This window comes from Prionailurus bengalensis, chromosome D1, assembly GCF_016509475.1.
Source record: "Prionailurus bengalensis isolate Pbe53 chromosome D1, Fcat_Pben_1.1_paternal_pri, whole genome shotgun sequence".
NCBI lineage: Eukaryota > Metazoa > Chordata > Mammalia > Carnivora > Felidae > Prionailurus > Prionailurus bengalensis.
The window spans coordinates 85,607,569-85,620,024 of NC_057346.1; positions in this window are offsets into that span (position 1 = coordinate 85,607,569).

Below are 12,456 nucleotides of genomic sequence, written 5' to 3' on the forward strand. Positions count from 1 at the left end.
CAGGGATTCAGATTTAATAAGTCTGGGTTAAGACCCAGGTCACTGCTTTTTAAAACAAGCACCTATATCTGCACAGTGCACTTGGAACAACAGTGTGTCCCCATACTCACATGTTTGCAGACCCCAGGAGGTAAAGCTGAGTGGGTACAAGGCAAGAAGAGGTGAGTATGGTAAGTGGGAAGTGTGTGTCCTAAGGGTACTCAAACTCAATCTATTTTTAAATACCTTGCAGGCCAAACAAAACCCGCTTGCAGGCAAAACTTTGCTCTCATGGATTCTCTAAGTTGTGAAACCTATTAGTGCTTTTATTACTTAACTTCTAAGATAAAATTAACAACTACTATTCCAACTTCCACGAATAAACTTGAACGAGAGAGATATAGAGTGATCCACCCAAGGCTAAATGGCATCTGCTGAATTGGAACGCAAATGTTCTAGTTCCTAAAATACACCCAAGTAATACACTTTCCTCTTTATTTTCACTGTGATGTGGTTTGAATAAACAGTATTCCTTCCACATGTGACTATGTCTGTTCAATCATAAACAGGGCAGGAAAAAAACAGCCAAGCTGTAATTTTTAAATACATGACAAACATGTAAAATATGTGGAATCTTTAGGATTTCAGATTGTGATACAAAGGTTGGCACATCAGTATGTAAAATTACGACATGCCTCTTTAAGATTGACTCTGTTTTCAGTCTTCATTTTAGCCAATAAAGTTAATGTATATTATTCTCATATCACAGTTGGATGATTTAGAAACCTAATCTATATTTGGCATGGAGTCACAATTTCTTAGTAAAATAAAAGACAGAGCCCCACGCCGGTCCGAAAGTTAATTATTTATCTTAGCCAAAGACTCTGAATGTTGCTGTGACACAGATTAAAACAGCACTTTTCAAATAAAGTGGCTATTTCATGTCAAGCTTTGGAAGTGCTGGGCTGAGTCCCTCTCACAGTAATTGGAAATTCTAGACATGTCTGAGTCAACACTTCAAAACACTGCAGTGTTCTTATACGATGTTGGAGTTGGAGAACAGAATTAGGAGTAGGTTAGAGGTTAACTGTGTAACATCAGTTTTTCACTGAACAAAGTTTGCTTCAGGAAACATGCTTTGACCTACCTACCTTAAAATCTTTGTGATAATGAACCAAGTTATAACAAGGTTTTGCAGTCCATGGAAGACCTTTTGCAGGCATTAGGACTGATCAAAGGAACAGAGAGAAATACAGCCCTTTTTGGTTATAAGGGAACATACTTGTGGTTTCATCCTGTGGTAAAGATGGGACTAAATATTTATCAAAGTAAGTTAAAATAACATTTAAAATAAATTTTTCTAACAAATGAGAGATTAAGTTACTATCTATAATATATAAAGAGTGCTTACAAATCAATAAAAATATAAAACCAACTAATTACAAAGATGGTAAAAAGATTGACAATTTACAAAAGAAGAAATCAAATGGTCAATAACATAAAAAAGTCTTACTATAAATAAAGTAAATGCACATTAAAACAAAAATAAAATAAAGAATTTCACCTATTGATTGGTAAATAGTTTATAAATGATACTTAAGGGTAGAAGGTGTAGTGAAATAGAAATTATGAAATAGTGCATGTGGAAATGAAATTTGGTACAATAATTTTGGAAAGTACTTTTGCATATTATATCAAAAGTTTAAACTTTTCCTTACCTGTAAGAGTGTATTATACACAAAATACTAGAATTAGAGGCCAATATTAATTTATAATAATGTTTATTCCAGTATATTTTATAATTGAAAACACCTTAGATGTCCAATAGAGAATTAGTTAAATAATCCAGGGCATAGCAATACAGTGAAATATTATATTTCTATTTCAGCAATAAGATTTGCAAAGAATACTGAAATTTGGGGCAAAATTCTAATCATTTAAATAGGAAGGAATCAAAACTGTATATGTAGTATAATCTTAATTTTGTTTAAAATATATATTCTGTATTAATCTGTTTGGGCCACCATAACAGAATACCGTAGGCTTGTGGCCTGATAAACAGAAATTTATTTTTTCACAATTCTGGAGGCTGGAAGTTTAAGATCAAGGTGAGGCAGGGTTGGTTTCTGCTGAGAATCTCTTCCTGGCTTACAGATGGCTACCTTCTCCCTGCTGTCCTCCCATGGCCTTTCCTCTGTGCATGCTCACTCTGGTGTCTCTTCCTCTATTTATAAGGACACTAGTCCTGTCCTGTCAGATTAAGGCCCCACCCTTATGATCTCATTTAACCCTAATTTATCTTTTTTAAAACCCTGCTTCCAAATATAGTAATGTTGAAGGTTAGGGCTTTAACATATGAAGTGGGAAGGGGGTGCACAATTCAATCCATGATATGTTTCATACACATAAAGGAAAGATTGGAATCAAGTACAATGGAGTCTTAATACTGGTTATCTCTGAGTAATGGGAAATATGGATGATTTGCTTTTCTTTATGTTTTTGTGTAGCTTCTTCCTCCTCTGTTTCCTCTTTTTTCTTTCTTTTTCTTTCTTTTCTTTCTTTCTTTCTTTCTTTCTGCAATAAGTGTGTTACAACAGCAAAAAAAAAAAAACTAAGTAAATAAGAAAAATCAGAAAAACTGATTGGGTGGCTCAGTTGGTTAACTGTCCAACTTTGACTCAGGTCATGATCTCAGGGTTGTGAGATCAAGCCTCAACTCAAGCTCTGCACTGGGTGTGGAGTCTACTTAACATTCTCTCTCTCTCTCTCTCTCTCTCTCTCTCACTCTCTCAAAACAAAACAAAACAAAACACAAAAAAACCAAAAAACAAACCCAAAACAAAACTTTGTTGCCAAAACATGCTATCATCTGAGCTTTCAGTGAGTGGTAATCACTGATCACCATACCAAATATAATTACAATAAAAAAATTTCAAATATCGTGAGAATTACCAAAATGTGAACCAGACACAAAGTAAGGAAATGCTGCTGGAAAAATGGCACCAATAAACTTGCTCAAGGCAGGGTATCAACCTTTAATTTGTAAAAAATGCCACACTTGTGAAGGGCAATACGAAAGGCAATAACTTAAGATGCTGATATTGTTAGCCAGTGCATAGATGACCCTAGCCTGAGTCAATTATTACTATGATGATGCCATGTGGTGATTTTCTAATCTCATCATTCATTATACATTGATTAGTTGGCCTTCTTTCATAAGAAAGAGATTTTGTTTTTCCTCTATTTATGTATTTAGTAGTTTGTATCAGTAGTGATTCATAGATTCTTATTTTGCTCGATAGTATTTAATAGGCTCTCATCTGTTATCACTACTTAGATGTTCAAATGGTCCCAATTGCTTGCCTTTTTCATATTTTTTTCCTTCTGCTGCTTCACCTCTCTTCATTTTCTTAATCTCTTTTCCTGTCACATTTTTCCTTCTTTCTCTCTTGGTTATCCACATCCCCTTGGTTTCCTATCCTTACCCTCCGATGTCCCCTTCTTCATCTTCATTCTGAGCTCATTTTTCCCCTTTGTTCACTGAATGGTCTGAGTGTGTGGAGTTTCTCCTTCAGCACAGCACTTCCTCATTTCCTTGGATGTGCCCCAAACTGCAACTACCTCTGGAGCGCTCTGGTAGTTTCTAAAGCTGGTACTTATCTTGACCTAATCGTAAAGATGCCAACTGCAGTTAAGTGTCTCAGTATTTCCAAGGGTTTATAACTTAACTATAAAAATTCACTTTAGGCTATAGCTTGACATATACTCTAAGAGTATATGTCAGCCTAAGAGTGAATTTCCTTAACCATTTTCCCTTTGATACAACACTACTTGATGCAATGTAGCTTTCATCCTGTAATAATATATGCTCATGAGTTGTTACCGCATGGACACAAACCCATGTCCGTTGCTAAAGTAATTACTGAGAGTAAATATGAAAGAAAATACAACTTCACACATCCAAGGGTTATAAAATGAAAAAAAAAGTATTGGTCTTCTATGATTTCTTTTTTACCCATCCTTTTACCCATAAGCCCCCAATCTATGAATCCTGAAAAAAGTTGCAGTGTTGAAAAAAAAAAAAGATAAAAAGATACTGTGGTATTTGTAGGAGACTGGTTTCTTTGGAAATGACTTTATCCAAATTTTGTTCAATAATCTGGCTCCAGATTAAGGGACTTGCTTGACCAAATAATTGGTCAGCTATTCTATATTTTGAAGTAGGTAACCAGAATTTGTAGATGGAAAATACTTAAAAATACTACTTGTAGGAGAGTGGACAACGAGTTGTGCGGCAAATTGTGCAACTTATAAGAGAAACATGCTGTGGTAGAGAAAAAGTTGAATCTGGAAGCCAGGATTCCTGGGCTGGCTTAGTCCCTGACCATCTAAGTCAGGTGGTCACCTCAGCTCCACTTGGATTCATCTTCCTCATCTGTAAAAATAAGTGCTTTGGGACATAATAACCCTTAAGATCCCTCTCATATAGTTCTGTCATCCTTCAGACCCACAAAACCAATTGCTTTTCCATTTAGTTTCAATATGATAAAGCAAATCTAACTTAGGGTTGGAAACAGTGAAAAAAAATAAGATTGGAGTACTTTTTGCCACCACAGTTGATTTAGCCAGTTTAGGGGAAAAAGAAAAAAATGAAGGCAAATTCAGTGGAAAAGTTGTTTACTGATTTGCCTTGTTCCTTGTTTAAACTCATTTAATCTCTTTGATCAAAGTGGTCTCCTGTGTATATCTAGTCTCAAAGGGCAGCCAGAGGTAGAACTATCTTTGAAATTGACTGTGTTACTTTTCTGTATTCCCAATCCTTTATTATCATATGTATAAGAGGAATGGTGCTTTTCCTGGATAAAGGGAAGGTGTTTAGGCATCTTATATACAGAAAAATGCACTGAACCTTGTATAGTGCCTTCGACTTAATGGGGACTAAAAGGATATCTATTGAATTGAATTACTTTGAATCTAGACAGTGGCCCTCCTAGGTGTTTGATCGTTTCTTTGTGATTCCTTCACTGTCTTCTCTTTGTCTTTTCACCTCTTTAAAACAAAAGATAGTCTTGAACATTGTCATTATTGTTCTATAGTCTTATCTGCACTCTCCCTAAATGAGTTTGACCTGTTTTCTGGATACACTTATCTCTAGAGTGGCAATGACTCCAAAATCTTTATTTTTGAGGCTGACTTCTCTTCTGATATACAGACTAGAATTTCTAAGTGCCATTTTCAACCAGAGACCTATCGGCATCTTAAACTCAACACGAACTAAATGAAAATATTTGTTTCCTGGTACATAACAAGCACTCCAAAAGTCCTGCTGATGTCTCTGCTTTTATTATATGTTCATTTTTTCTCTGCAGGCACTCTATGTTCCTGCTTTACCTCTGTTAAGAATAAGACAACAGGCCCCAAATAGTCACTTATGCTCAGCCCATGTCCCTGAGACTTAAGTATAGTTTTGGCCTCTCCCAGAAAGGGAATATTAAACAGGCAATCAGGAATCACCTGGTTATCACTAGTGAGGTCATCTGCCTGTCAGACCCTGCCATCACCTGGAAGGAAGCGATCTTACCACAACCAGTCCACTTTTTGCTAGTATAGCTTCCCTCGTTCCCTCTCCCTTCTGCCTATAAAGTTCTTTCATTTTCTAACAGTTCCTCAGAGCTTCTTTCTGTCTGCTATATGGGATCCTGATTCATGAATTGCTGAATAAAGCCAATAAGATCTTTAAAATGTACTCAATTGAATTTTGTGGGTTTTTTTTTTATACCTCCCTGTAGCACATGTATCCATCTGCCCCATGGTATTGTTAGGTATTTTTGTGCTGAAACCCAGGATACTATAAACTCCTAGAAAATGGCATGCTCAGGTGGGCCCTCTGCAATCAGCCATCTGATGAACAAAGTACTTGGAGGATCATGTTTTAGGGATGAGCTTCCCTTGTTCCTACATGTCAATGACTAGAATTAGTCATATGACCCCACTGTAGGGAAAGAAGACAAGGATTTCTCTTCTTGTGTGCCCAAGGGAGAAATGGAAAGTGTGGAGAACACATAGCATTTCCTCTGTCCCACAAAGTGTGCTAATCAGGGGAGAAGAATACAAAAAATGAAAGATAACATGAAGATAATACAATTACTTTTCTTTTTTTTCAAGTTTATTTATTTTTTGAGAGAGAGAGAGAGAGGCAACATGGGGGAGGGACAGAGAGACAGAGGGAGACAGAGAATCCCAAGCAGGCTCTGCACTGTCAGTCCAGAGCTCCATGAAGGGCTTGTACCCACGAAACTGTGAGACCATGACCTGAGCAGAAACAGAGTCAGATGCTCAACTGACTGAGCCACCCAGATGCCTCTAATTAATTGCCTTTCTTCCAGATGTCTACAGTGTCTTTTATGTAATGTTTTTTTTTAAACTTCAGATATTCCAGTGCCACTTAATAAGTTTTACATGATGTTAGGTATCATTTTTTAATCTTATACAGACTTTTTTAAACTAAATATGTTAGGTTTTTAAAAATAGATTTTTTGTCACTGCTATAAATGGGAAAATGGTACTTTATTAATTTGCATTAAAATAAATCACGAGTACAGAAGTAAATTTCTTCCCTGTCTCACCTAAAACATTTTGTACATCACTTTCAGGCATTGTACACTTTGGGGAACACTGCCTTAGTGCATTAGAGGCATGCATATGCAGATATCTCAAAGAAGGAAGGTTTACCATTCAGCACATGTGTTGAGAAAACATATCAGAGAATAAATTCAATTAAGGAAGGCTTCTTCTAAGAAACGTTATCTATTATTTTCCCCTTTCTCTTTTTCCCTCATTCTTACTTCCTTTCTTCCTCTCTTCTTTTCTAACTCTCTCTTTCTTTCCTTCTTCCACTCTTTCTATTGGATAATGAAAAGTATTGGTTAGGGCAAGATCTTAGGAGAAGTGGGGGTTTAATAACTCCCTACAGTACTTTTCTCCTCTGATCATGATGACAATATTCCAGGAGAATTTAAAAGCCCTGTCCTATTAAATACCCCTTTAAGCTCCAGGGTGACCCCACAGCTCCACTTCCCAACCCCAATGCCCATCTTCATTTCCCAGGGGGCACCACCTTCAATAGGCTGGGCTTGTTCTCATCACCATTTGTGACCCCACTCTTCAGAACAGAAAGAATGGCAACCTCTTTCATCTCTAATGGTGGATGTTAGCTGTAGTGGAATTGGTTGAGGACCTTGGGTGGCCCATCAGCCTCAGCCACAGGGCTACAAAGCTGGAGTTGTTATACTTACCTGCCCTCAATTATGCTGAAACAGGCAGAAAGCCTTCTAGCAAGGTACTAGATTCAGTACAGTGATCAAAACAGCTCAATGAGAGTGCCTGTGAAAAGCGTTCACTTTCCTATTGACAGAGTTTTACATCCAACTAGTAAATTTTACCTGAACCCTCTAACTCTAGTAAAATACAGCGCAGTGCAATAAATTTTACTTTGTGGGTTTTATGCTTTGAAAACAGCTTCAGGGGAGTCTGGTTACTGAAGAGATCCAACTGAGCAGTCTCTCCAAGGGTTAGTTTCTCTATGCAAGGAAGTCTAAGGGATGACCCATACTTGTCCATGCCCAGTCCACTCAGGTAAGGCACTACCTTCCAGAACATCATTTACAGCATGATGAAAGTCCTGTATCCATACCTGCAAAGCTGACTTTAAACAGTGAAGAGAAAAGCAATTAAATTGCCAAGCAAAGGGCTGCTAGCTTCCCTGCGCAATAAGCAAATTAACTTCATTAAAGACAGGGATTAAGTCCCTGACTTATTACAGTATAGCTGTCTGCTCCAGAAGGTCCCTTGACCTTTTTGTCCTTTTCCAAGGGGCTTTGAACTGGGAGTAAATCAAATAACATTCCTTAAGGGAAGCTTTTCCAACTGCCTCCCAACCAAAAATATTTCTGCAATTTACCTGGAGGTAAGCTTTCTTATTTTCAACCGGCCTTTAACTGATTGTTTCCTTGTATTTGTAAATTGTTAATACTTGAGTTATCTTACCCTAAAGAGGCCTGGTCACTATAGAAATTTGCTTCACATAGGATTTCTTTCTTTTTTTTTTTTTTTTCACATAGGATTTCTCCCTACTCAGATGTCAAATTCCTATCATCTTTTGGTTTTGGTTTTGAAAAAAATCAGTATCTAAGTTGAATCCTTGTGATGGAGTCACTGTTGAAAGTCTTTTACCTTCATGTAATAAAGCTTGCTGGCATTTACTATTTGGCCAGAACAGTTGGAAGCACTTCATATTACCTTGTTTCATTTGTACGAGGAACCCATGGGGTGGAACTTATTCTAGTCCCTTTTATAGATAAGGACACTGAGGCAGAGCCTGGTTATGTAGTTGGCCTGGGGTCACAAAGCCAGCAAGTAGGAAAGCCAAACCCAGGTACCCTTGTTCTTATATGAGGGTCTTACAAGAGGCTGTACTTCCTCCTGTGGAGTGCCCAGGTGGGGGACACAATGTTCCCCATGTCAAAGCATCCAGCTGCATGAATTGATAAGTAGGGGAGGTTTTATTTTGACCTGAGAAGGGAGGAATTGTTTTTGAAGGATGAAGAGTCTAAGGGGCAGGGGGTAGAAGAAAATATGGACCCAAATAAATGCTTTGAACATTTTGGAACAGAAGGGGTAGGGCAAGAACTGAAGGGTTGTGGTTTTAAGAAAGACTGAGAGACTTTGTGCTTTGGGAACCAGATGATGTAGCTAAACAGGTTTGAGGGGGCTGGGGGACAAACAAGGATCAGAGTGGGGTAATAGAGGCCCACTCCTCCCAAAATGTTACCGATTCCCTGCAGCCACAGACCACAGGTATTCTCCCAAGGCATTCCCTCCAGAACTGCTGCTGTTGGATGCTTATTCTATTGAAGCAGTTACGAAGCAATGGCTTATGTGGCCTAGAGACATTCTCAACTATTCCTCCCCAGAGAGGCCTTGGCACCCCCACTTCCCCATTCTATACCTTCTAACCCGCTCTGTTTTTTATTCTTTGGTAGTAGTCATCACTACTTGATATAAATATGCTTAATGTACTTTTTTTCACCTTCCCTCTCACTAGAATGTCAACTTCATGAAAGCAGGGACCTTATTTGTCTTGTTGATTGATTCTAGTGCCTGGCATATGGTAAGACCTTAATAAACAGTTGGTGAATAAATGAACAAAAGACCCAGAAGGTGAAAGTAAAAGCCCATGGACCAGTTTGTTCCCATGCAGACAGGAGATGCACCTGGAAATACCAGACATAATTTAAAGATGGTTGGTTGGATTTTGGGGGTAGAGGTTGAATACACTGAGACAAAAGTTTTAAAGTAAGGACCAAGAGGCATCTTCATTTTGGAATGGTAAAGTCCTGGACAGTTTTGTCACAAACATCATCTCAGTATAATTATAACCTGTGTTATAAGCATCACCATCCCCATTACGTAGATGAGAAAGCAAAGGCAAAAAAAATTTTTAAAAGAATGAAAGAAAGCAAAGGGTCATAAAAATTAAACAAACTACTGGCCCTTGTCCTACAGCCATTGTGTAGAAGGACAGGCACTTGAAACCCTATCTAGCTATTTCCATAGGTCATGTTACTTCCACTATACCATGTTGGTTAACATCTACCACTTGGGCCTGCTTCCCATCCATGAGGTAGATGGAGGGAAGAGACAACATGAACATAAATCTCTCAGAGGAACAGCTGCAGCATGTCTTTTGTTTGGACAGTACTATGCAGAGCCCAAATTAAAAAGCAAAACAAAAGCAAACATGGCCAAAGTTCATGACCTTTGTCTGCAAAGGCACAGCTAAAACAAAAAGGAGATCTCTTTGATGTAGGTGATCTGAAATAATCTCTTCATGGTCGGCTTATGACATAAAAATGTTTGTAAGCTGCTGTTAAACAAAAGTGATATTGAGCTATCATATTTCATGGCCTACATAACTCTCTAGGTACCAGAGCACATGAGTGATAAGGTCACCCAGAAAGACACTGTGGTGTTGAATATGTGAGGTCTTCTTGTTCAAAGCTGCCTTCTTTTTATTGTGGTTGACAATTGAAGGATTCGTTGTCCTTGAAGTACCTTTTCAAACATCAGTGATGGAGTCTGTGTCTCATTCCTCATTCTCTTACAACTCCCATGAGAACTCTAAACCTTATTTTGCTGGGTGCAAAGAAAGTCAATGAGTAGTCAATGGTGGTAACTAATCGATATCTTATCCCTGATTTGATTTCAGTGATGGAGAATGAAGTTACTTTTAAAAGAAGACCAAAGGGAAATTGTTTTAAGAATATCCCAGAATGTGTACCAAGTTCAGATTAAAATGAAATCTTTAATCTTTGGCTAAGAAATTTCATTTCTGTAAATAATTGTTAGGAAATTAATACAGAAAAATTCTCATGCAAAAAGCTCATTACTGAAACATTTTGTATGGTATTGGAAAGTTGGAAATAAACATTTACAGCAGGCAAAAAGGTAAGTGAATTATATTTGCATCCACATAGGGGATATTATGTAGAATTTAATAGTTATGAAATAACATGATAACATAAGGAATTGCCTATGCTTTAATGTTAAGTAGAAAAAAATGTTAAGTGGATAAAAAGCAGAAAACAAAAGTTAACATTTAATATGAAGGTAACTACAAAAAAGTTTTAATTCATGGAAATAGGATTGGAAGAAAATACACCCAAATATTTAAAGGGCTAGATTTTTGTGATGGGACTATAGATTATTTTTCTTTCTTCAGTCAGCCCATCTGCATATTTTAGATGTGTTTTATGTTTATGTAAAGGAAAATATCCTAATAAACTTTATTTTTAAAACTATTTTTGAAAGAAGTAAGATTTTCCAACATTCCAGTAGGAATACAAATATACATATAATAATTTTTGCTTCTTAATGAATGTGGCTTTAGTCTGACAAGCAGTCTACATGAGAATAATTACCAAACCTCTTCTAGAGAATTGGATATGAAGTAGGCAGATATCTCCTAACATCTCTGAGAGACACAGGTGCTATTTTAGAAGTATCCCTGGGCTCAAGAGAAACTGAAAATTAAGAGTTCATAGTTCTCATATCTGAGTTGTGTTACTTCACTAAACGAGAGAGCATGTTGAATATGGTAGCCAGAATTCTAAGCTATTCACCAAAATTTTTGTCCTCTGGTACATAGAAATGTTATTCAATCGAACACTAACCTAAGTGTTTCTGAGAAAGGTTTTTGCAGATGTAATTAAGGTCTCAAATCAGTTGACATTAAGACAGATTTTCTAGGTGGTCTGACTTAATCACATGACCCCTTTAAATCTGAGCCTAGAGTTCAAAGACAGGGAAGTAAGAGATCCAATGCACTGGAAAGATTTATCATGGCCTTGCTGACATGAAGATAGAGGAAACCATGTGGCAAGGGATGTAGGCAGCTCTAGTTGCTGGTAGTGAACCTCATCAGAGCCAGCAAGGACACAGTGGCCTGTCTTACAACTTCAGGGAACAGAATTTGGCCAACAATCTGAATAAATTTGGAAGTGGATTTTTCCCCAGAGCCTCCACATAACAGTCCTTTCTGGGCTATATTGATTTCAGCCTGTGAGACTAAGCAGAGGACTCAGCCATACTATACTGGACTTCTGACTTATAGAAGAAAACCGTGTGTTGTTTGAGCTGCTAAGCTTGTGGAAATATGGGGCTTCAGTCAAAGAAAGCTAGTGTAATGGGTACATTACATTGTGTTCATTGTGAATGAAGGAGTTTTGAACTATATAGAAAGGGAAATTTTTCCATATCTTATCCTCACCCCCCCCACCCACTTCCCAAATGATTAATTCGCTATATAACATTCTGCAAGGTGTAAATGATGATGCTTTTCTCCTTCAAAGAGGTCAACAATAAGATGGAAAAGAGATAATGGTCATGATAATAACAGAGAACATTTAGAAAATGTCATGTGTTAGCATTCTCTAAACACTTCGTCTGCATTCTCTCATCTAATTCATACAATGGTCATTTGCAGACAGAAGTTATTGCTTGCATTTTGCATATGAGGAAACCAAGGCTAAGGGAATTATAGAAACTTACAAATTTTCATATATAAACCCACACCCAAGTCTGTCTGATTCTAAGCCCATTTTTCTGGTGGGAAGTTATAGATAGTGTTCAAAAGGTTCACTGTTCTCTTTCTGTTCTATATACTCAGGTTGTTGGTAAACATGAAAAACTGGGAAACTGAAAAGAATACATAAAAGATACAACAACAATTCAAAAACCCAAAATAAGGTTTATCTTAAGTGAAATCTGATAATCATTTTGCAGAAAACTTTTAAAATTCATTTTTCTTAAAAGGAAGGATAATGTGAGTACTTAAGTTAAATAATTATCTAGGCTTGGTTCACTGATATTTTTCAACTATCTTTTATTTGTGAGATTTAAAAAATAGTAGGAAAGTTT